This window comes from Panthera leo, chromosome B1 (assembly GCF_018350215.1).
Source record: "Panthera leo isolate Ple1 chromosome B1, P.leo_Ple1_pat1.1, whole genome shotgun sequence".
In the NCBI taxonomy this organism is placed as follows: Eukaryota; Metazoa; Chordata; class Mammalia; order Carnivora; family Felidae; genus Panthera; species Panthera leo.
Window position 1 is genome coordinate 101,306,045 of NC_056682.1, and position 27,005 is coordinate 101,333,049.

At 37.1% G+C, this 27,005-nt stretch overlaps 1 long non-coding RNA gene and 1 pseudogene across 1 annotated transcript; both read left to right on the forward strand.

Annotated features, from left to right (window-relative positions):
• The first annotated feature begins 5,919 nt into the window (after positions 1–5,919).
• Positions 5,920–14,739, forward strand: LOC122217890. The gene is made up of 3 exons (XR_006201731.1): positions 5,920–6,265; positions 12,869–12,967; positions 14,115–14,739. It is a non-coding gene; the product is annotated as an uncharacterized LOC122217890 (long non-coding RNA).
• An 11,863-nt stretch (positions 14,740–26,602) lies between these two features.
• On the forward strand, positions 26,603–26,701 carry LOC122218808 (annotated as a pseudogene).
• Positions 26,702–27,005: the final 304 nt, after the last annotated feature.

Here is a 27,005-nt window from a genome sequence, read left to right on the forward strand (position 1 = left end):
AATATTGTGACTCTCGTAATTTTACTTTGTTTCCTATGAAAGAGCCAATCTATTGAGAAAGGCAGTCTGAAGCTACAGTCTTTTGACTCCCCACTGGGTCACACAAGACTGGGTCTTGGGCCCAGAACACTTCTTACCAAGAGACATAGTCTCTATAGCTTGTGCTGGAATTGTCTGAATATCTTTCCACTTCAAACTCAATGTGTACTTTTTTCTGCTTAAGCATTGTGTGTGTTATAGTGCCTGTGTATGTAATATGACACCTGGCCAACTCCACTTTGGAAAGAGGATATACCCTTTGGCAAGGGGTTGCTAAACAACAAGATGGGTCCGTACAGGCCAATTGCCCTAGATCGGCTTCTGGGAGGGAACTCTTGCATGGAAAACTGACATTCACTACTAAAACTGATACTACTCGGTCTTCATATGAGTGAAGAATTGTTCCATCAAGTAGTTGACTGCATTGTGTTTTCCTTGACAACTAAACTGATACCAAGATGCAATGGCAGAAGCTCTCAGATTTCTGCTCCTGATAATAGGCAACAGATGCCACTTGCTGGACACCCCCACTTCCTAAACCTAAGTAATGGTCTTTGGAGCAAGACAGGCTTACAGAAAATGTAACTTTAATTGTCTCAGTTCATTTTTAGCTCACTGAAACGAAGACTCGATTTTCTTCTGTCAACACAAGTTTTTTTTTTAAATTGGTGCTGGAATGGCATATCTATGCTTATGCTCATTAAGTGTTCCACAGGATCTTTAATTCCTAATTATGCAGCATTTCCTTCTATAGTAAAGAAAAATATAACTACTAAGTATGCTTCATAAGTGAAAATTATGGCCTTTAAGTTGTTAAATGATTTATATTTTTAAGTGGGTAATACACTTAAAAATACACATGAATAAGTTCAAAGAGTTCTAAATAGAAGTCTCATCAATCCCAGTTCTCTCAAGTACAGAATGTCCTTTATCACTATTTCTATTCAACATTGTATAAAAGTGCTAGTCAGTACATTAAGGCAAGCAGAAAACAGAGACCAGAAAGGAGGAAATAAAATTCTTTCCATTTGCAGATGACACATCTATCCATAGTGTATTCAAAAGAATTTAGAGATTACTGGATGCAAGTTGTTATGCAAATACAAATAGAAGCACAATTATATTTTTACAAACCAGGTATGAATAATTACAAAGTGAATTTAAGAGACTAATAGTATTACAAATATAAAAATCTTATGACTGAATCTAATGAAGACCCACAGGTCTTCAATATCAAAAACTATGAAAGAGTACTGAGAGAGATTAAAGAAGACCTAAATAAATGGAGGGATGTTATGTTCATGGATTGGAAGACTCAATATTATATAGATGTCAGTTCTCTTTTTATTGATCTATAGCTATAGTGCAATCAAAATCTTAACCTATGTGAAACTCGACAAGCTAATTCTAAAATTTCTATGGAAATCCAAGGATCTGATACACACTCAAAGAACAAGGTGAGAGACTAGCTTACCGGACTATCAAGATTTATTAGAGTCATAGTAATTAAAATAGTGTAGTGTTGGGGCACCTGGGTCGCTCAGTCAGTTGAGCGAATGGCTCTTGGTTTAGGCTCAGGTCATGATCTCAGAGTTTGTGAGTTTGAGCCCCACATCGGGCTCTGTGCTGGCAGTGTAGAATCAGCTTGGGATTCTCCTTCTCTCCCTCTCCCTCTTTGCCCCTCTCCTACTCATGCCGTCTCTGTCTCTCTCAAAATAAACTTAAAAAAAATAGCATAGTGTTCACTAGGATAGACTAATTGACAAATGGAATAGAACAGAAAGTCCTGAAACATACTCATTGTATATGCCATTGATTTAAGACACAGGTAACTCTACAGTGGAACATCTTCATTATAATAAATTGTTCCTAGTCAATAGGATATCCAAAAAAAAAAAAAAAAAAGAAAAGAAAACTTGATCCCAACCTCACACTATACATAAAAATTAATTCTAAATTATTGTTGATCAAGACATGAAAAGTAAGAATATATCATCATGACCTTGGGGTCAGCTTCCTAATTAGGACACACAAAAACCATTAAGTTTAAGGGAAAACATGATAAAGTGTACTATAAGTAAGAACTTCTCTTCATGAAAGGAGAGAATGAGACATAAGCTACTAATTGGAAAAAGATATTTTCAATAAATATACCTGACTAAACACTTGTATGTAGAATATACAACTTGAAAGTTGTTGAAACTTACACTTGTGCTTTTTAAACTTACTCTTTGATATTCCTCCCAACAACAGGAAGAGTTCGACTTTCCCTCCCTCTGAATGTGGGTTGTCCATAGTGACTTGCTTCTAAACCAATAGAATGTAGTGGAAGTGACACTGCATGACTTCTGATGATAGGTTAGGAAAGGTGATATAGCTTCTGCTTGGCTCTATTCCCTAAGCACCCAACCTTGGAATCCAGCCACCATGCTATGTTAGGCAGCCATATGGAATGACTACACGGAGGTATTCTGGGCATAGCCCCAAGGAGATTTCAGCCAATGGCTAGTGCCAACTACCAGGCAGATAAGTTAATAAGTCTTCAGATGGTTCCAGTATTCAGCCTTTGAGCCACCATAGCTGATTCTGAGTAGAGACAAGATGACCCCACTGAGCCCTGCCTAAATTATAGGTTTACAAGCAAAATAAATGATGTTATTACTTTAAACCAATACATTTTGGGGTAGTTTTTTGAGCAACAATAGAATACAACAATCATCCTAGACTTATTATAGTTTACCTTTAAGTGGCACGTTTACAATTTCCCCCAGTTAGAGGATTTTACAACAGTTTAACTTTATCTATCTCTCTGATCTATTGTGCTATTGTCATATATTTTACTTCTATTTATAATCAAATCCATATAAGATATTATTATTGTTATTATTTTATATTTGTCTTTTATAAACCAGTCTATTTTACTTAGATTAATTACATACCCTTTCTGGTTCTCTTCATTCCTTTATGCAAGCTTGTGGTTCCATGCGGAATCATTTTCTTCAGGCTGAATAAGTCTTTAGTATTTGTTATGGTGAAGATCTATTGGTAATAAATTCTCTCAGCTTTTGTTTGTCTGAAAAGGCCTTAATTTTTGCCTTCTTTTTTTGAATAATATTTCTATTGTGTATAGAGTCCCAGGTGAGATAGTAGGATGGCATTTTTAAAAAACTTAGCATTTTAATGTCATTCCATTATGTCCTGATTTTTGTAATTTCTTTTGAAAAGTAAGCTTATAGCTTTATTGTTGCTTCTTTGAAGGTAATGTGTGGGATTTTTTTCCCTCTGAGTGCTTTTAAGATTTTTCTCTTTGTCTTGGTTATTAGCAATATAACTGTGATCTACCCAGGTGTGGTTTTCCTTATATTTGTAATCTACGTGAGATTCATAGTGTCTTGATTCTGTGGTTTAATGGATTTTTATTAACTTTGAAACAATTTTAGCCAGTGTTTCTTCAAATATTGTTTCTGAACCATCATCTCCTCTTTCTAGAACTCCAATTAAATACATGCATGTTAGACTTATCACTATTCTTTATATATCTCTCACACTCTTTTTGGTGTTTTCTATCCCTTTTTCTCTCTGTGCTTCAAATTTATATATAGTTTACTGACTTGTGTTCCAGTTTACCAGAAGTTCTCTAACAGATTCCAGATCTCTGTTGAAATTCTTCATATTCTCCTCAGTTTTATTGAACACATGAATTATCTTTATATTAAAGTCACTGATTACTTTAACATCTTATCTCTAGGTCTATTTTTGTTGTTCTTTTAAATTCTGGCTTTTAGTTATCTGTTTTTTTTTTTTTTTTAGCCAGATATTGTGGATGAAAAATTAGAGAGACTGTAAATGCTGTCATCTTCTTTCACAGAAGTCTAAGTTTTCTTCTAGCAGGTATATAAATATAGGAGGATAATTTTGATTCTTTTGAGAAACAGCTTTAGTCATAATTAAGGATTTTCTATTTCATGTTTGCCCTTATTCCCAGATGTAATACTTTTCTGTTGACTGAAAGCACAGGATATCTACTGATATCTCTGTCTCCCTTCATCTTACCTGGGCTTAAAATCAAATTTTAATATTTGCAGCATAACATAGCTATTTAATTACACTTTCACTTAGTTCTTTGTTCTCTTAGATGCTGTTTTCTGTTGGGTTTTTAGGGTCTCACCCAGGGCATGTGTAACTAAGGAGTTAGTCAGTGAGGTAGGGTATTTGGACAGTTTTTCAGTTAAATCTACTTTAAATCCTGGGTCTCTATAATGTTTCCTCCCAAATGCTAGCTACTTTGGCATCCCCAAATTCCAACCTGTTTCTTCTCCTCAGCTCAGTAAGATTCCTGCCTTTCTGCTTGGGGCTTATTTATTTATTTCTTTAATTTAAATTCCAGTTACTTAACATACAGTGTAATATTAGTTTCAGGTGTACAATTTAGTGATTCAACACTTCCATACAATAGCCAGTGCTCATCACAAGTGCCCTCCTTAATCCTCATCCCTTATTTAACTCATCCCCCCACTTCCCTCCCCTTCTGGTAACCATCAGTTTGTTCTCTATAGTTAAGAGTTTGTTTCTTGGTTTGGCTCTCTTTTCTTTTTTCCCTTTGCTTGTTTGTTTTGTTTCTTAAATTACACATATAAGTGAAATCATATGGTGTTTGTCCTTCTCTGACTGACTTATTTCGCTTATCCTCTAGCTCCATCAACATTGTTGCAAATGGCAAGATTTCATTCTTTGTTATGGCTGAGTAATAGTCCATTGTATACATATGCATACCACATCTTCTTTATCCATTCATCAGTTGATGGATATTTGGTCTCTTTCCATCATTTGGCTATTGTTGATAATGCTGATGTAAACATCCCTTTGAATTAGAATTTTTGTATTCTTTGAGTAAATAACTAGTAGTACAATTGCTGGATCGTAGGGTAGTTCTATTTTTAACTTTTTGAGGAACTTCATACTGTTTTCCAGAGTGGCTGCACCAGTTTGCATTCCCACCAACAGTGCTGTTTCTCCACATCCTTGCCAACAGCTCTTATTTCTTGTGTTGTTAGTTTTAGCCATCTGACTGGTGTGAGGTGATATCTAAAGAACTTATAAAATTCAACACTCAAAAATAATCCAATTAAGGGGCGCCTGGGTGGCTCAGTCGTTTGGGTGGCTGACTTCGGCAAAGGTCATGATCTCGCGGTACGTGAGTTCGAGCCCCGCGTCGGGCTCTGTGCTGACAGCTCGGAGCCTGGAGCCTGTTTCAGATTCTGTGTCTCCCTCTCTCTGACCCTCCCCCATTCATGCTCTGTCTCTCTCTGCCTCAAAAATAAATAAACGTTAAAAAAAAAATAATCCAATTAAAAAATGGGCAGAAGACATGAACAGACATTTTTCCAAAAAGACATAGAGATTGGCTAACAGACACATGAAAAGATGCTCAACATCACTCATCATCAGGGATATTTCCCCTATTTTTTGAATTGGAAAATCCCCTCAGGGAAAAAGTCATGATGAGTGTGGCACTCGTGCATCTCTTCTCTCAAGGATTATAACTTTTCCTTTCCAAACTTGTCTGAACTGAACTGGGTACTTACCTGTTCCTTCACACAGTGTTTTCATATACCAGCTTTTATAGTTGTTTTCAGCAGGAAGATAAGTTCATCATATCCTGAGCTAAAAATGCCAATATTATTTTCAGGAAAATAAATCTGACTGATGACCCTGAACTGGAATTGGGAGAGACTGCTGGATGAAAGGCCAGTTAAGAGGCTACTGCAGTCATTTAAACAAGGGATGGTGAAGACCTAATAGCTGCATTTGGTTTGGAAAAAAAAAAGAGGTACAATTCAAATCTTTCATTCATGCTTTCTTATTTTCATTCACAGGACTCTGATGAAAGAGTGATATTAAGGAACAGTTACTGAATTAGGCACTGTTCTACCACATTTACACAGACTTTCTTAAATCCTATGCCTATTGGACACTATTATTATCATTTTGATTTTACAGACGAGAAAACTAAGATACAGAGAGTTTAAGTGACTATCTCAACATCACATGGACATTAAATGGACTTTGAGTCAGGCCTGCTGACTCCACCACTGTGCTCTCTTCATTCCTTGCAACAGGTGTGATCTTTTAAATGGGGGACATTGATAGCACATATTCCAAAGGGAGAAAAGGAGAAAAAATGGATGCAGTGGTTCCTGAGCGCTTTTTGTTATTGTTTGGAAAAGTAAGTGAAATTAATGCTTTAGGAAAGTGATAAATCCAGAGAAGTGAAACCAAAGAAAAAGATGAACCTGTTTTTCTTTTTTAAGTGAAAGTAGAGAGTCATAAGGTGGCCAAGAGTAGGCAGTCAAGGCAAGTGGATAACTTGGAAGATCAGAGACTGATTATAGTGATGAAAGTTATTGCTTAATATTTTATATATGGACATTTCCTCCACAAATAATTTTCCCTTGTTTTTTTGGTGATGGCTCATTTTAACCAGAAAATTTAAAGTACACATTTAAGTATTTTTTGGATGAGTGAAAGAGGAAAGTACAACTTTAACATTAAGAGTTAATGGTACCTCATCTTACTCAGGGGGTTGGTCACACAGGATGGAGGATAGAGGTCACCCCACTAGGGGGCGTTGAGGTCTTGTCTCAGTTTGGTGAATAAAGGTGTGGTTTGATTTATGCTTGTTTTGATAGTCTGACATAAATTAGAGAAGAATTTAAAGAAAGATCGAAATTAAAGATGTAATTTATCTAGCACAATTAGGGGAAAGATTTACAGAAATTTTATTATTCTTTATCCCACCTTCATGGTAACTAATTACATTAATGAAAAGTCAAGAATTGCACTTAAAACCAAATCTAACACTATTCAAAATGTAAGCCATGGAATTATGGAGGGAGTTATAATATTTGAAGATTTTTAAAAAATATTTTTCCCTCCAATTCAATTTTGAAGATGTTTGACATTTTTCTCTATGAAGTAGGAATTCATTTGTTTCACGTAAAAATGACTAAAAAGACTTACCAAACTGTTGACAGTGGTTACTTCTGACGGAAGAGAAGTAAAGGTATTTGCTTTTTATTCACCATATCTATATATGGTTTGAATTCTTATAAACATAAATTTTATAATTTAAATTTAGAAAAGTAAAAAAATTTAGTTGCATTTAAAAACTGGGTTAGGATGCCAATATAAAAATTAATTAGAAATGTAAGTCCAAGTTTATATAATCTGCCTAAATATGAATAAATATAACATCTAAGTGATATTAATAGGCATTCTACAATTAGAATAGAAAGGAAGAGTGTTATACTGTATATTTTCACATCTCTTGTTTTGCATAATGGATAGTCACATATAGGCTCTGAGGTCTTCAAAAATGAAACTTATTTAATTTGTTCTAACCCTAAATATACCAGTTTACTTGAGAATTTGATATTTTATTTTCTTCACACTTAAGAGTTTATAACACAGTTCTATAGAATTCAGTTTGAGAAAAAGCGACATGTACAAAAGCACTAACTCTATATAAACAAAGAAACACCCATAGTCAAAATAAATGATGTTCTTAAATAAGGTCCTTTAAATTAATCTTAAATTAATGTTAAGGGAGTGAAAAATAAATCAGTATACTGTATTACATTATTTCTGTCTTTTTATTAGAAATATGTAAGTACCTTTTACTTCTTTTGGAAATGCTGTAGATAAGTCACATATCAAACTGTATAAAAATAATGAATTAAACACCTATAAATGTGAGTAGCAACCCCATGCTATCACTTACTAAACATCCCTGAACTGCTGTGCCCTCGGGAGTGTTTAAGGGTTGGACACAAGACATGTCGTGGCTTCATGTTTTTACTACTAATTCAATCAAAAATGTTTCTGCCCAAAGGACTGGAGTTCAAATATCCCTTCTATCAACATAATAGGGGAACATCACCGAGGCATTTGGCCAGAGGACAAAGGGCACACAAACTTTTTGCCAAGCATGTTGAAAAGTAAGAATATTTTAGGAATACTACTTATTAAGATAGGATTTAAAATTAATTTTGAGCAGTCAGATAAGCAAATAGCGATAAGGGCTCTGATGATGGAAACAACAGATGAGAATACTTTGGTACACACTAGGGAGTCAGCAAAACACAAATAATGGGGAGAAAGCAGCTATCTAATTTGAGCAAGTGTAGAGACCATTTTCTTACCTATGCCTGGTTGAGCATGTAGTGTGTGTGTGTGTGTGTGTGTGTGTGTGTGCAGCAGCTACTGTGTGTGAATAATATCCCCATTCCTCGACTGTATTTTTGATAAATTTTAGTATGAAATTATGCATAATTGTATATCTAGTCATTATTTCTCAAAATAAGTTCAGTCCTCCTTCAAGTCCTTTTTATTTATTTATTTTATATAAAATGTAGGTTAAAGAATCCTATCAGTTTTGTAACATGAGTCGACACTACCTAATTAACAAAGCCAAAATTTCTTGCCCCAACTATGTAAAACGTAATAAAGAAAGTGGGTTAAAAAATGCTTATTTTTGTCTGAATATGTTAGATGTTGGCAGAAAAAACACTTATTCTTGATGTCCCTGTGTATTTCCTACCCATTGTTTCAATACTATATCATGAAATCCTTCCTGTCATTTATTTTTTGAAAACTCAATTACTTGGATTAATTGGGAAACTCAGTATAAATGGCTACTAGTTCTCATGCTGTAAATCTATGTTGAACAGTATTAAAAAATCTATCTTGCAAAGAATATTTCCTAATTGAAATCTAACTAAAATTAATTATAATCAGTAAAACCACCATTTTTAAAGCTTTTGCCAAGGGTGTCTGGGTGGTTCAGTTGGTTGAGCATCTGACTCTTGATTTCATCTCAGGTCATGATCCCAGAATCGTGGGATCAAGCCCCTCATCAGGCTCTGCACTGAATGTGGAGCCTGCTTGAGATTTTTCTCTCTCTTTCCCTCTGCCCCTCTCCCCCGCTCATGTGCTCTCTCTCTAAATAAAAAAATAAACAGACAGACAGACAAACAAAGCTTCTGCCAACTTCTCAATTGTTGCAGAAAATTTGCGGATCACTAGTCCTGTCTCCTGAGATCCTTTTTTTTTTTTTTCAAAAGTGGAAAAACTGAACTCTCCTAAGTAGTGTTGATGCTCAGTGAGTAAGCAAAATATGTAACACATCAACTGTGGAGTATGACTTGGGGGACAGAAAAGGTCTAATGGCTTCAAATGTGCTCTTCCACAGTTGGGCAGGATTTGTGCTTTTTTCTGGCTTAGAAAACAAAGTTTGTTGGCGTCATTGTCTCTATAGCAGAAAATTAACAGACATATGGAGTGTGCTATGGACAGACAACTCATTTCTAGTCCTTGAGTCACTGTTTAACTAGATTGGACACTTTGTCCATGCCACCTAACTTCTCTGGGCTTCTTACTGCAGCATATATAAAAGGTGGATAAGAAAACTGTCTGTCTAAAAAGTACCACTGAACTGCTGAAAACCCAGATGACAGGGGAAAACATCTTTTGCTTATTAAATATAATCCAGAAAATAATATAACAAGCACTATGCATTTACCACCTAGATTTAAAAGATGCAGACAGTTTGCTGAAATTTGCACAAATCTCATTTCTTATTAAGAAATAAAACATTACAGATAGAGCAAAAGGCATTCCCTTGCTTTCACTATCATTTTTCCCTTTCTTCTCAGAAGTAGTTGGTGTGTATCACTTCCAGCCATATGTTCGTTCTTTTACTATACAAGTATGTATCCCTAAAATTATAAACTATTGTTGCAAGTTTTTGATAGCATGTATAAATATCCTTTACAGCTTGATTTTTTGTTTGACATTATATTTTTGAGATTCATTTACATTGATATATGCTACTATTGTTCAATTATTTCAACTGCTCTATACAATTCTGTTATGTGAACAGTTTATATATTTTTCTACAAGAAGTTAGATTGTTTCCATATGTGTACTATTCAGAGAAATACTATCATGAACATCCTTACATTTTCTGGGATAGCCACTGTCTTAGTCAGTTTGGGTTACCGTAACAAAGTAACATTCACTGGGTGGTTTAAACAACCAAAATTTATTTTCTCGCAGTCCCAGAAGCCAAAGTCCAAGATCAGGGTACCAATGTGATTGGATTTGGTGAGAGCTCTCCCCTGGCTTGTAGACAGTCACCTTCTAGCTATGGCATCACATGGTAGAATGAGGGGGAATGAGAGAGAGAGGGAAGGGGAGATCTACCTCTTCTTATGCTATCAGTTTAGGACCCCATCCTTATGAAATCATTTAACCTTAATTACTTACTAAAGACCCAATCACCAGATATAGTCACATTGGGCATTAGGTCTTCAACATAGGAATTTTGGGAGGACACAGTATAGTCCATAGCATCCACCTAGAGTAAAATTGCTAGCTTGTATGAAATCTACATCTTCAACTTTTCTAGGTTTTTCCAAATTGCTCTCCAAAATGGTTGCAATATTTTAGACAACCACCAACAAGTAAATAGATGACAGGACATTATTATTATTATTATTTTTTAATGTTTACTTATTTTTGAGAGAGCGAGCAAGTGGAGGATGGGCAGAGACAGAAGGACAGAGGATCCAAAGCAGGCTCTCCACTGATAGCAGCCAGCTCCATGCGGGACTCAAACTCACAAACCATGAGATCATGACCTGAGCTGAAACCAGCTGAGCTACCCAGGCGCCCCAAGATAGAAGGTACAATCTTTTCAAGTTGCAACTTCGTTTTCCTATTCCACCATTATCTGGAAAGTCTTCTTCCAAGTAGCTGTCCAAACGTTGGCTTCTGCCAACCAGTTCTTTCATTTGTGGCTATGGTACCACGTGGACTGGTGTGTTCTCTTCTCTAATCCCAATATGAAAAACACTGACCTTACTCCATCAATAGAGTTTTATTAGGTCAATGATGTGGAGTAGAAATACTCAGTGGATTCAAAGTGATAGCTAGAGTTCCTTCCCAGAAAATCCAGGTCTCATTTGCTGGGAACAAAAGATAACCAATAAAATTTCAAGTCCACTACAGTAGAGCCCCTTATGATCCAATCATCTCTGGTTCCAGGTGTGAAAAGCCAGCGTTCTTTGACATCCACAGTGATTTCTTTCTTTATTTTTTTTCAAATCAGATATTTAATGTTCCTTAAAATGGTTTAAACGCCATTTGATTTTCCCCTTCTCATTCACTGTGTCCTCCCCCCATTTTTAGCATTTTGCTTTCTTATTTCTTCAGCACTCAGGAACTCTGGGTTCCTTTTGTTAATGTGTTACCTTTTGTTAATGTGATACCTCCTCTTGTAAAGGTAGGGGCATTTTACTTGCCCCCTGAGGTACTCGTCTGTGAATTGAAAAGAGTCTGATTAGAGAAAGAGATGGTTTCAATCATGAGACAGTCTATGAATCAAAGGGATTTTTCAGAGTGAGTTAAACAATCTATTTTCCTTCCTGTATGTGTCACCATTTTTCTGGAAACTCTTACTTATCAGGTAAAACTGTACTTAGGGAGGTTCTCTGACAGCTTAATCATGGTCTCTGCTGGATCCCACAGCGAAGCCAGAAAGCTGAAAGTGTTTGCAGCTCTCATTTCCGTGGCAACTGTCTGAAGGGCCAAATATAAGAGCACTATTTCTCTGTAGGACCCAGTAGAAGAAGGAACTGACTGGTGAGGAAAACCCCTTTTAGTCAGAAATTTTTCTTTAGGAGGTCAAGACCTTTGAAAAATTAATGGAAAAGTACCAAACCGTACCTTTACATGTATTTTTTAAATGCTTCATTGGTGTTAGCTAAGGAACTTGACATTTGCATGTCGTAACAAATCCATTTTCCCTTCACTGTCCCTTCTTCCCTCTTTCCATGCCCATCAATCTATCCATTTCTTGTTCTTATCACTATAACATGGTGCTTGTTTAAGCCAGCAGGATGTGGAAAAATATTTAAAAATTAATACATGCGACTACTTATGAATAATCCTGTACATTTGTGTGGCTCTCTGAGTGATGAGACAATAAATACCTGTCTACTTTGTGCTATGTAGAATTCCCTGCATTATTTGGTCAGGGGGCGGGGGTGGAGGTTCACTGAGCAGGAGTCAACGCGGGGCAGTTGAATAGCTTTACAGTTCCTCTTGCGTTGTTAGATCTTTATTATTTAATCTCAAGGACTCTGAATTTTTAGAATATTTCTCTCAGACTCAAGACCATTTTTGGATAACCTACCATTATCTTTGGCATGAAATATCAAGAAATCACTATAATGCTTCCCTGTATGAAGGGAAGAAGGACTGTGTCTATGCCACACTGCTGAGCAATATACATAATACACATGAAAAGACTTAGGTTAAGGTGGTTGCAACCTTCAAAGGAAAACCTGAACATTTCTCTATGTCAGGTTGTTGGGCTTTTGATGGCCACAACCTTAATTTCAATTCCTTTGGAGCTGTTCTATATAAAAGGGATCTCACAATTTTGAATATATACATATGTAGTAGGGCAAATAAGCATCATTTTTATAGCTAGAAATTAATTTGAGACATCAGTATGATCATTATTGGGACACCTCTTTTGACGTTACTAAGTAACCTGTTAAAATTCATGTCATTCATCAACTCCTTTAACAGGGTCAAAGTGAGACAGAGAATTAAGGAAGTTATCCAACCAGGGTAAAACCTTTTTTATTGCTACAACAGTCTCTTCAATCTGTTTTTAACTCCCATTCATTATTTTTTAGTGCTCATTTACGAACTTTCTTTATTTCATTTCTCACAATTCACAATAGTTTTTTTTTTTTAGAAACACTGAGTAAATTCTGCCGTTATTTGTTATGAAACAAGTCCTGAAAGGAAGGAAGGAGCTACATAAACGGAGCAAAAGTATAAAACCTGTTAACAGGTAAAATTTCTCCCCAAGTTGTCCTCAATCAAGCTATTAACATGAAGAGCCACCTTCTTAAGTCCTTAAATACTAAAAATAAATCATATGCCTGTAATTCCTATGTCACACACATTCCTATGTATACAATTGTTACATTACATTTTTGATTAGTGTATGTATGTTATTATATGTGTATACATATATGCATATACACACACTCATGAAACAAAATCGTTCATATCTACAGTTTCTTGATATTGTTTTGCTTCTTTGGATGCATGCTTTTTGTCCTTGACACCCCAAGGAGCAAAATGTTTTACTTTTGTTTATTAATATGGTTGATAGTAATAATTATAAGGTCTGGGGCGCCTGGGTGGCTCAGCCGGTTAGGCGGCCAACTTCGGCTCAGGTCTGACCTCATGGTTCCTGATTTTGAGACCCATGTCGGACTCTGTGCTGACAGCTCGGAGCCTGGAGCCTGCTTCAGAATCTGTGACCCCCCGTCTCTCTGTCCCCTTCCCAGCTCATGCTCTGTCTCTGTCTCTCAAAAAATAAACAAACGTTAAAAAAATTAATTATAAGGTCTTAGTTTAACATTGAAGTATAGGTTAGTTGATAGTTTCTTTATATTTATGATGCTGCATCCCAAATTCTGTAATTCGTGAAAGGGATTTTGTAAACTAAAATCTCTTGTAAAAGAGATACGTGAACTGCTACCAGTAGTAGTTTCGCTATGATTTCTAAAAGAAACACTCCATGCAGTTTAGGAGAAAGTTGTTGGGTCCTAGGACCAGGGTGGCATTCCCCACTTCCTCCAAAGCTTACAAAGAGGGACATTTCAAAAGGGTGTGACTCTTGCCCCTGTTCTCTATGGGAAGCTAACCCTGGGACTTTGGCCTCCTGACAGCTGGTAGCTCTTTCACTGGAGGGCTCATGGAGTGGCCAAAAGTAGTGCCAGGCTCTAAACCTGTCTTTATGTTTGCAATTCAAAGAGAGGAGTATTTTGATCTGTTTTAAAGAGAATTGAGTCATTCATGTAACCATGGGAGGCATAGGGATGCATCTGGCCCTTGGGCACAGGAAGCCAAGGTCAAATCCTGCCAGAGCTCTCTCTCTTCCCCTTGCTTGTCCCTGCTTCTCACAGAATGTTGGTGCTCTTCCACAGAAGAACTTCTTCTGCACAGGAGGAGTCAGCTTCCCACTACACCAATGCCTCCCATCTCTATCTACCACAGTGATGAGCCAGGATCTATGCAACTGACCTGGGTAGGGGTGGCAGCTCCCCCTGGTCCAGCTTCGGTGGGTCACTCAATAGGAAGAATATGGCACTCCAGAGAGAGTTTTTAAAGTGCTTTGGCTGGGTACTCAGAATTAATTCACAAGGTAACCTTGCTTAGTCTTTAAGCCCTGGGCTCAAGTCACCTGTTATCTAGAAGCGAAGTCTCACAATGACCTTTATAAGTATTGAACTGTATATAAGACACAACACATAGATTCAAACTCATTTTTACATACCAGCTATATTAAATGAAGGCTAGAAAAATCTGAAGTTTTAATAATGTTATTAAATTTTTATAGTTAAAATATATGATTATCTATAATGTTTTACTGGCTATAAAATTTGTAGGGAAAACAATTCAAAGGCAATTCAATTATTTTTTCCAGTACACGAGGCTCTTATGAAACAGATTATGGACAGAAATGGCTTTCAGAATAAATTTAAGGAGAAAGTTCTGGTTATAAACAGAAAGGTCACATGTCTATAATAAATCATTTGATTTTGTACAAAATGTGAGACAAAATTAATAATAAAGTTCTAATTGAATAAAAAAATGTTAGTTGAAATAGTGATGTTATTGAAGAATGCCAGAGTTCTCTGAAAAAATGACACTGAGAGTTTGTATTAGAATAAGTTTGCATCAGTTGAAACTAAGGTTAGCAAACAGCCAAATCTCTGCATTCTGAACATAGAAGGATGAGCTAATGCATTTTTATGCAACTTTTAAAGAAATGGAACACACATATACTTTCTACTACCTCTCTTAGTTTCTCTAAAATCAACTTTATGTCCCTCTTGTAACAAAACATGACCAGTACTCTTCCACAACAGATCTGGAGATTCGTCCAAAAGATGAGTCACTGTGAAATGGAGTGGTCCTCCACTCAGGACTTGAAAGGAGGTTGCATTTGAGATGTGTCCCAGCTTCCTCAGTTGGAACCTGGGAAGAATTTTCCCACAGGAATAAGGAGCATTAAGAGTTGGGTCTTAGGACTTCTAAATGCCAGCTATCCCTGGCCCTTCAGCTTTCTGACTGATGATGTGTTTAGTAGGGACAACCAGCCAAATAAGAGAAATTAAACACTGATTTATTAATCTGCACAGGCATTTTTTAAACTCCCCGATTAATGAATTTGGACTACTCTGATGGAAAACCCATCTTCGGCCCGAGACTAAACTGGGATTTCCTGCTGCCTTTGCAAATATGAAATGTGGGAACTGTAGGCTCAAGCATGTCTGGGAAGGGAGAGAAGGAGGAGAGAGAGAGAATGAGAGAAAGAGGGAAAGTGAGAGTGAGAGAGAAAGAGAGACTGTAGAGAGGACTCCATCCAAGTCCATGAAGCCAAACAATTGTGGGAGGATGACAGAGCTGGGATAGTGAGGGTTCTCATCACCTTTCAAAACAGTGTGATCCTGCTCACTTAGGACAGGTGGCCCAACAAACCATAGGCTTTAACCAATCAGCTGCTCCTCTTCCTTTGGAAAGAGCAAATAAAGAAGGGGGGGTGGGCAAAACAGAGAGGGAAACCTGAGCAGTGGGAGAAAAAGTGTTCTTTGTGCGCTGTGGCATTATTGATATTTAGTTTTATTATGGGGCTAAGTGGCTTTTTGTACATTTGCCCTAGGATATTACAATACTGTGTTTCTATGGGAAAATATTGTGTCTATGAATTCTAAATAAGTGACTCATAAATGAAGTTCTGGACTGCAACACATCAAGCAAGTTTAGCTGCTTTTCAGATGAACTGTGCATGCCCCCTGTGCTGTGATGGTTTATGCAGGAGTATGCCTTGTCAGCAATGACTGGACAGTCCTCCCAGAGTTCTACAGAATGAAGATGTAGATACATTTTCTTCTTAGACTATGCCAGGAAATACATATATTTCAGCAAATAATACAAACACAAATTAATGTAATCACTTATTAAGCTAGTAAATGCAATCAAAGTGGAAATTATTCTGGAAATAATAGCAGTTTTTTCTATTTATATATTCACTCTACTAGAAAAATTATTGTATCAATTATCATTTAGTGCATTATAAACCATCCCAAAATTTAGTGGTTGAAACAAAAGCTATGACTTACATGTCCATAAGAGGCAATATGCAAGGCCTCTTGAGGCCCAGGCTTATAATGGTACATTGTCATTTCCATTTTATTCTGTTGCCTAAGACAAGTCACATGGCTAAAGCTGAAGTCAAGGTGTGGAGAAATATATTCTGCTCCTTTAGTGGGTAGGATTGCAAGATCGATGGGAAAAGGCAAGGACACTGGAAGGGGCAGAGAATTAGAACGAAGGATGCAATCTACCACAGTGATCATTGGCCCCATAAACTTAAATTAGATACTACTCCTTGAAGATTCAGTTGTCTCTGTGAGTACATAGGAATTAAGGATCAGGGAAAGGAGGGCATGGTAAGGTTGTGAATGGCATGTTATGTAAAGGCACAATGCTTAAACCTGCCATTTAAAGACTTAAGACTCCTTGAATCTGGGAATATTTTAAAGCATTTGCTCCACTGGTCCTACAGAGAAAGCTGAAGTCATCCTTCATCTTGGAGCTGAGACAAATAGAATCAGTCAAGAACTTTCCAATCAGGTAGGAGTCCCAGTTAATTGGGGAAGTCTTTTGTTGTTGTTGTTATATTTATTTATTTATTATGAAAGAGAGAGAAAACATGAGTGAGGGAGGGGCAGAGAGAGGAGAGAACGAGAATCCTAAGCAGGCTTTGCACCATCAACTCTGGAGCCTGAGTCTGACACAGGATTGAAACTCAAGAACCCGTGAGATCATGACCTGAGTGGAAAATGGATGCTTAACTGACTGAGCCACGCAGGCATCTCTGGGGAAATCTTAAAAAGGGCTCTAAGTGCTAGAGATATGCCTCTGGCTCCTTACTCTTATCGGGATTACATAGAGAAAAGAATAATAGAATAATTGGTTTGGTGACTATGCTTAACTTTTTGGGGGGCAGTGTATAAATAAAAAGGTTCTATATTTTCCATAACTCTCCTGACATTTGTGCTAAATGACCATCTCCCCCAAACCTTTTCCTCTAGTATATACTTTCTTAACAACATGTTGGCCAGTCTTTATAATTTTTTAGCTCATTTTGGTTATTTGAACAGTCTAATTCTGGCATTTAAGATTCACTCATTTTCTCAAAAATGATTCAAAGTAATCTTCTCTTTCCTCCACTCTTCTCTTTCCTCCACTCAGACTAGATCTGAGTGGAGGGACCATGGTTGCATCTGTGTCCATCTTCTTATCCTTCTTCCAGATGTTTTTCAAGTGGGGGTTGGGGTTGGGGAGGAGGGGCTGAGTTGCAGACCTCTTCTTGGTTAACCATGACTGCACTTCTGTTCAAGGTCTACACAGGCTGACAAGAAGGCTCCAACAATCTTCACAAGTAACAGGGGAGGGGCCCTCTTTGCCTCCATCCTGCTTCCCAACACACACACACACACACACACACACACACACACACACACACAGAGAGAGAGAGAGAGAGAGAGAGAGAGAGCTTACATTGCCCAAAGGTATAGCTTACATTGCCCAAAGGTATAGCCCTGGTTCTCATCTTTTAGCAAATTGTGAGGTCAGCAGGGACACATGGGATCCATCTTTTAATGGAAACCAACAGATCACAGGCAGAGTGGTCCTTGGATCTCACCTTGCCCTCTCTCTCCCCAAATTTCTGCCCCTATTCAGATCACATGGGGGCCAAGCAACATGTCCACTCTTGAACTAAAGCCTGTGTGAGGATAAAAATGTTGGCCACCTCTTCTAGGTACTGGAATCTTTAGAAAAAATTCTCTCTCTTTTCCTTTTTCCTTCCCATTAGCTTTGAGGAAGGGAAAGCTACGCCTCTTTCACTCTCAGTCCTTTCAGGGAGGGAATCAGAGGTGAGAGGTGCATAGAATTGGTTGTAGGAACAATTGGTTGTAGGAACAATGAGAGAATATGGCTGGCTCCAGATGCTGGTAACTCTCTGATTTTAAATTGTGGACATACTCACTGATTTTTGACTTTAGTTTCGTGCCCTAGCTGCAGTTTAGGGACAACAGGAAAAGTCTTACTATACGTCCTATTTGTTTTAGAATCAGGCAGAACTTGTTTCAAATCTGGGCTCTGCTACTTACTACTGAGTCTCATTTTCTTCATCTGTAAAATGGTGTTACTAGAAATGATTTCTCAGGGCTATTATGATGCTAAAATTAATGCATGAATGTCGTTTGGCTCCCTTATAAAATGTGTTAATTACTATTTGTTACTTTTTTAATCATCCCATCCTCCACATCCACCTCCTGCACCTTACTTGAAACCACTTTTGTGCATATTTATGTAGACAGATATAAATGTATATGTGTGTATAGAAGATCTAGGGTTTGATATTTTTGCCCCTTGAATCCATATTATGTTATTGGTGTAGAAAAGTATACTTGAGACATAAATCTTCAACATTCAGTAGTAATAGTCCTATGTTCTTATATGATTCATATGAGTCATAAGTTACTGAGGGCATCAAGTATGGACTTTCTACTTCCTGCAGCACATTGTGTAGGTGTATTATTACCAGAAATCCTCCATAATCCTACCCAGTCATTTTGGTCTCTGTTTTTACAGAAATGACTAGGATGAAAGAAAAGAAAGATTGAAACAAAGAAATGTGATTGTTTTTATGTTTTACCATCAAGAATATTGTTTTAGTTAAAGTGAGACCATTCAAATGAGAATAAACAAATTTAAATAAAAAAGAATTTTGATGATGATTTCTAAACTGAATGGGGTTTTACCTGATAAAATCTACAAAGTAGAATATTTATCCTCCAAAAATATCAGCTGAATGTAATCATTAATGCATGTTTTCACGCCTTCAAATACAATAGAATTTTTAAACACTCAATAGTTTGAGAGCCTTTTAGGAGACCTGGGCTCTCTGTTTCCAGAAAAGAAAGGTAGTTCGGATATTCTTTCAACAAACATTTGTTAAATTACAAAGCTGAAGAGGCTCTGTCCTTCTCCACTGCTGTAAAGTTTAGTTTAAAGCTCCTCTAATAGAGGAGAAATGAAGTGATCAAACAAACAAAAATCATACTTCAGTATCTTCTTATTCTCTACTGCCTAACACTGGCCTCCACCAGCTCCACCAAGTTTTGACACCCCTAACACTGCTATGACCACCTCTGCCATCACAAAACAATCTTAAAAAAAGTTCTGCTGTATTTGCCCTACAGGAAAGTCTGCAAAATTAGAGAAATCTTGATTCCTTCCTTCTCAAAGATTCACCATCTATAAAATGTACACAATATTGTCCTGACTTGTCACATTTACCCAGTTACCAGTGTATTCCGTAGGTAGCATTTGGAAAAGACAATGAACAAATATGCCAAAAATACCTATACTTAGGTCCTGCTTTCATTTACACCCCCCCCCCCACACACACATACAAACACATAGCCTAAAAGTAACTGGGAGAAAGGCAGAATTTATGTTTTATTTTATTCTATTTATTTATTTATTTATTTATTTATTTATTTATTTATTTATGAGAGAGAGAGAGAGAGAGAGAGAGAGAGAGGTGAGGCTGGGGCGGGGGGAGTGCATGCGAGCAGGGGAGGGACAGAAGGAGAGAGAGAGAATCTTAAGCAGATTTCATGCTGTCAGTGCAGAGCCTGATTCAGGGCTCAATCCCATGATCCTGGGATCATGACCTGAACCAAAATCGAAAGTCTGTTGCTTTACAGAATGAGCCACCCAGGAACCCCTGATTTTATTTTTAGACAGAGACTGCAAGAGGATGCACTCATAGCTATGGCTGATTTGACTAATAAAAATGACTATAATAGTTCTTACAAAAATATTCCATGAGTTGTATGCACGTACATAGATAACGGCCAAGAAATTAGAATAACAGGATGTTGGAATCGAAGGGTCTCAGAAGCCACTAGTCCAAATCTCTCATTTTACTGATAAGGAAATTTAGGTTTCTGGCTGTGTCAGGAAAAATTTGTAAGACAAATGGGGAAAAAAAATCACTTGCACACCCTTCCAGGTCAACTAGTTCTAAAGGGGGCTGAGACCAGTCTTTGAGCTATTTTATACCTCTGTAAGTCTTAGAAAATCTACAGTAATGCAAATTAGTTTTGCCCATATTAATGCAAATGAATTATTTTCATGTGGAAAATAATTGATTATAGCTCTGTGGATATTGACCAGTTTTCCATCTGCTTACAAATTTCTTTCAGCATTCCTAGAGATATATAAGATTTTGAACCAGTTTTTTATTTTACTGGTTCCCTCATTAATTAATGTATTAAGTAAAATCACGGCCACCATCTTAATTCCCATTTAGCATATCAAGGAACAGACTTGGCCAAATATACTTTAGAGTTTTTATGGAGGGCCAGATATTAAAAGGTAGAGGGCAAGCTTGCTTCGTTTGTCTCTAGATGGTTGTGAGAAAAGAAAGGAGATAGAGCAGTGACAGGGAATTGCCAGATACAGGCCCCAATATCAGTTACAGAAAAGAAAAGAAAGAAATATCTGGGTTTTGTTATAAAAGTGATTTCCTGAACCCAGTCCAGTCCTACTGAATCGGTCTGTGAATTTGAGCCTCACACACACTCAGGTTTAAAAATCATTGTTCCAGAGTCACAAAAATACTTTCAGGCTATTAAAAAGGGAGGGAAAACATGAATTAAGTGAGACAAGAAAAGAAAGCCTTACAACTATGATCTAGTTCAAATTTTAATAGGGAACTATACTGTATATCTTTGGTGCAATGGCTTCAAATGCTGGTATAGTTTTGGCAGTATTATCTTGTATTTCATTTAAAGCAACTACCAGAGAGTGCTTTCATATGGTTCTTCAAGCACAGCAAGGCTTTTCCTGTGATGCTATTTTGAGTGATAGCTGCAGAATCCCTCCCAAGCAGCTCCTCCTTCAGAGGGAAGAATTAAAGTCAGAATCCTTCTCTGATGGGGATTTATTAATTTTACAATTAACAAAGAAAACGTGATATTTTGTTTGTTTGATGTTTCAGAATTTAAAACACTAGTTCTAATAGAGAAGATGCCCATGCTCCACCCATTCTGCAGAAGCCAAACGAATTTTTTCAAGACAGAAAATAGCGTTACCCTTACAGAAAAACACAAGGTGGCAAACTGTGCAAGGCACAGGGCCACTCACAAGCTTTTGGGGCCAGATACACTTGAGCTCTGGAGCATGTTTAATGTGGCTCTGGTCTTAAAGGTTCTAAAAATATCAGTGTAACCAAATTAATTAGGTTACAGAAGACTTGGACTTCAGCAAAACTTAAAACTTTCTTGCCTCTCATGTCTGAGTGTGTACATCCAGACTAGTTCAAATATTGGGAAACTAAAATAGATTCTATTAAGTTGTTAAAAAAAAAACAACAAACAAACCAACAACCCCCTAACTGTTTCATGAGCAGCAAAGAAAAAGAGGCATTGTTAGAGCAAATTACTGAAATATAACGTCTGCAAAACTGCGTTTGTGCTGTTAAGGTAACCCCGGTGATTTCCCTATATCCCATCTAGCAATAACCTCAATTCCTATATGTGCCCTGTGCTTGTCACCAAAGGGGCTGTAAGAAAAGTAAGTGTTGGCCCTCTAGGAGCCTTCGTATTGTTTAATAGTAATATTGATATGCTGTGGAACTATTAAAGCCACTCTTCTCAGTTAACACCAGATATTAAAATTACACAAATAAAATACATTGTTGGCCAGGCTTAAGCTACGTTTAAAGCTCTATTTGTTGAAGAACTAAGGTTAAGTCTCCACCCTGTAATATAGGTCTCTTAGATGACATGTGAAAAGATTGACTTATAGCTGTAGCTCATGATAAAGTCCTCCAATGACTCCTCTTGAGTGAACTAAGTCTGACTGAAGAATAGATCCTAGACAGTGAGACTGCTTGTTATAGAAATGAATGCATACTTTCCATTATAAACTCCTGACATGAGTGTTAACAGAATTCAGTAAGTATGGGCCATGCCCTGAAATGTCTATAGATGACTTAATCACTTAAGCAACAACTTAATTCAGGCTCTGGAAGTATTGCCCACCCACCCACCTTTGCTCATAATATTCAAGTGATGTAACGTAGATTTGAAAAACCACTCTGAACAAAGCATGGAGTTAAATAGTCATCAGAATACAGCTCAGGGATATGGAGATCCTAGTTGTTCAAATGGCAAAAAGACTGGCAAAGTTGTATTGTTATAGAAAATCTACTCTATTTGTAGCAGGGCCCTCTATTATGTTCTAATAACATGGGAATTAACTTTCTTTGTAGTGTTTTAATAGAAAAAGAAAACACTGGGAGTAGAGGACTAAACAAAATTCAAAATATTTTGCTGCAGGTCTTTTTGGGATCTTTTCTTTTGCCAATATCCCCTAGTAGAGCAGGAGATAAGATATGTACAATTTCCCAGATATATCTGACTATTGTATTAAGATTAAGTTCAACTAGTAGTGACAGAAAAAATGAAAATATAAGTGTCTTAATGTCTTAAACTAGATAAAAGTTTGTTACTTTCTTAAGTAAAATTCTGGAGATGTATAGTCCAGAGCTACTTTGGCCCTTTAAGGTATCATGGCTCAGTCTCCCACTGTTAAGACCACCTCATGGTATCATATGGCTGCTACAGCTCCAATCAGTACATCTGCAATCCATGCAGCATGAAGGAGGACATGAAAAGAAGAGAATCCCCTAACCTATCAAGGATGCTTCCTAGAAGTTGGAAAGCAACTTTTGACTATATCTTATTGATTGGAACTTAGTTCTATGGCCACATCTACATGAAAAACTGCTAAAATGTAATCTTTATTCTGTGTAGCCACATGCCTGGTTAAACATTCTGTTTTTGAGGAAGAGGAGCAGAGGACCATGAACAATCTCTGACACAACCATGAAACTCTACTTCATGGAGCATGTCACAAAATAAAGTTGTGAAAGTGTTGATGTAAATTAATTACTATTGCCACTATTTTCTCAACTGCTAAGAATCAATGTCCAAGGTAATCCATTGGAAGAGTCTGAAAACTAGGACTGGCAAACTGACTTACTAAACCATTCTTTTACAGGTACCAGAAGCACAAAAAGGAGAATTAATGGTATTTCCTTTGAATCTAGCCACTGCAATAATTTACTTGAAAGTATGATGTTTCCTAAAAACCAAGAAGCCATCTCTTTGAGATGTAATTGTCAAAAAAAAAAAAAAAAAAAAAAAAGACAGAAGCCTTATTTTCCAGTTTCTGTGGGAAAGTAGGATGTTAACTTGAGCGGGCACCTTGCTCCAAATCACAAAATGACCTCCTATCATAAAGATATGACAAGTTCGTTTTCCTTTGGATAAAGCCAATTAGCTAACATAGATGGTCATCCCAATGATCAGATTTAAATTTAGGGGGAGCTGTGTGTGACAAATGGTGCTGTCAAGTCCTCTTATTTGAGGAATAGTTACTGTTTATTTTGACAACTTGTAGGGAGTGTGTTGTATCTGCCTGGCTTTATAAAAGGGTGAGATTTCTTTCTGGTTTTGCAGTCTTTTAGTGGATTGCCTGAGATGCACATCACATTCTGGTTTAATGCTTATTCAGTATAGAACTGTTTTTCCCCTTTTCCTTTTGTGGAGAATTTTTCTTGGTTGGTGGGAGATTTTTTAAATGTATAGTTCCCCAACATAGTCCTCAAACTCTTTTACATCATATTAACTTAGTATATTCTCCACTGCAAGTAACAGATTACTGTAATTTGATGTTGAACTGGAGCTTAATGAGCCTTTTCTTAGTTGGTGTGGCTAGCAAACATTCAATTAAAGGAAAAAGATTTTCTGTTAAAGATGTTGGTCAACATTCCATGCTTCCAAATTCTTGGGTGTTGAGTTCTGTGTCCACCGCAGACTCAGTGAGAGTCTTTGTATATTGTGACTTTTTTGTGACTATAAAGCCAGCTGCATTGCTCAATACAGGCTACCCGCCATGAAGATAAGAAGGCCCCATTAGCCTTTAAAGTATTAGTTACTTAGGGGGCCATAACACAATACCATGAACTGGATGGCTTAAAGCAACAAAAGTTATTGCCTCACAGTTGTGGAGGTTAGAAGCTTGAAATCAAAGTGTCAGTAGACCTGCATTCACTTTGAAACCTGTCAGGTAATACTTCCTTGCCTCTTCCTAGCTTCTGGTGGTTTGTAGGCAATCTTTTGTGTTGCAGCTACACAACTCCAATCTCTGCCTTTGTGGTCACATGGCATTCTCTCTCTGTCTTCGTGGCTATATTCTAAGGACATTAGCGCTGTTGGAGTAGGGCTCCACTCTTCTTAACTAATTACATCTACAACTATCCTATTTCCAAATAAGGTCACATTCTGAGGTACTGAGAATGAAGACTTTAACATACCTTATTTGGGGGGACACAATTCAACGTGTAACACTTCATAAGAACCACCAAAACTTAAAGTTACACTTGCCAGCCCTGCCAGATGTCTCAGTCTCCACGTGTTAAGGATGCCAGTGCTAAAGTGCTCTCCAATATTTTCTCCTAGTTTTCTTTTCAAATAATAGAGAGAAAAATTCACCCTGTCCAAGTTTTGAAGTAATCAAAAAGTGATTAGCATTTGGAGGTAAAACCTAAACAATTTTTTAACTGGTAAGGGCTCTGCTAGAGAACATGGTTTATATCTGTGTGTAGGTGGGCTTCCTGATACTGAAGCCCAGGATTCAATGTACCCATCCAGTGCCAGGGCAGCCAAGTCACACATACATCACTGATATATAAGGATACACCTAAGTTCAACCTTAACCCTGGTATTTTGCCAGAAGGTCCAAATGACAGATGCCTACTTTCACAGCATTTCTCACATCTTAAACTTGTGGGTGATCAGAGATCATGTGATATTATAGGTGACCATCACAGCTAATCAGTGTAGCAGTGGCAGTAACACAAACAAGAGATGTGAACAAGAGATGTCATTTTGATCTATCATTAATCTAAATAAATATCTGGGTATTCACTTTCAAATATGGCCAAGCGCTCAAGATTGAACTTGTGTTAAAACTCTTCTTATCAAATTCTGTGAAGATGACAGTGGTGGAAGAGGCATAGCTTTTAGATCTTCCCAAATTCCAACATAAAAAAGACAGTGGACAGCATTTACAACAAAGCTAGGTGACAAGGTACTCCAGGAACCCCAAAAATGCAAACCAGCAAGAGCCACAAGACCAGCGCATCATCAGCACCTGTTTCAGAGAAAACATAGAAAAGCTACGGGATGATTCACAACCTGACAATAAGAGACCCTAAAATGGCCACCAGATACTCATGGGGAGGCACAGGGGCCAGTAAGAGCAACCACAGAAATGAGAGGGAGTCATCCCTAGATTAGCAGATGAGGCAAGGGTCCTGCAGTAAGTCAGGCTGATCGCTTAGCAGCACCACCTTCCCACCTTCCACAGGGGCTCACACTCAGATGGAATAGGAGGGGCTAAATCAAAATTGATCAGGAAGAAACAACATAGATGGAGGAAAGAGAGGGTCCAGATAAAAGTGGGCCAGACCAATAGAGCAAAAAACCAAAAACAACTCAGAAAAATCACCTTAAAAAATTAAAAAAAAATTTTTTTAACACTGCACAGAAACACTGTTGTTAAAACAGATATCCTTCTGATAATCAGGAGAACTAAATTTATATAAAAATGAATAACAGAAATGTTTCAAGGCCAAAACCCAAAGATATTACATGTTTTCAATAAAAAGTCCTATTTGAGAATTTTTCACATCCTGTGAGGATGAAGTAAATTATAGTTTTTGTCACCTTCAATTTCATGAGGAGGAAAAAAATTAAAAATCATAATAAATTACTTTTAATATTGACATAACAGAATTTAAAGAGAAAGGAAAATGGGAAATATTTAAAACATTTTCGTTTCACTAATCATCTTTCAATTTGTGACTACTAAACTTACTATATCAATTTTCCAAATTATTTTCAGATGTATTCTTGATTCCTACTTCTTCCTCTTATATTTGATTTTGGTCTTGATTTCAGTCACATATTGACTTTAACTCCTGGCTCTTTAGCATTTGGAAAAAATATGTATCAGTTCATCTCAATCCTATAAGATTTATGGTCTGGATGACAAAAAAAGGACATGAATTCTTAGTGGGTTACTTACTCCCAAAAGAAGAATAAGAGAAAGAGGCTGGGATGTGCCCCCTCAACCTCTCTAGACCCATCAATCAGATTAAGTCTTTATCAATTATTTACTGCTGTTTAAAAGTCACCTGAAAGCTCAGTGTCTTAAAAGGACAAAAATTTTATCTGTTCACAGTACCATGGGTTGTGCTTGCTTCAGCAGGCACTAGAATTGGAACAATAAAGAGAAAGTTAGCATAGCCCCTGTGCAAAATAACGTGCAAATTCATGAAGCGTTCCATGTTGTTAAGGGGTCAAATCATCAAGAAGATATAATAATTGTAAATATAGGCACTGAACATCAGAGCACCAAAATATATTAAGCAAATAGTAACAATTCTGTAGGGAGAAGTTGACAACAATATAATAATAGTAGGAGACTTCAATACCTCACTTTCAGCAGTGGATAGTTCAGCCAGAGAGAATATCAACAAGAAAATGTTGAACTTGAACCGTACATTGGACCAAATGGACCTAACAGACATATACAGAATGTTCTGTCCATGAGCAACAGAATATGCATTCTTCTCAAGTGCACACAGAACCTTCTCC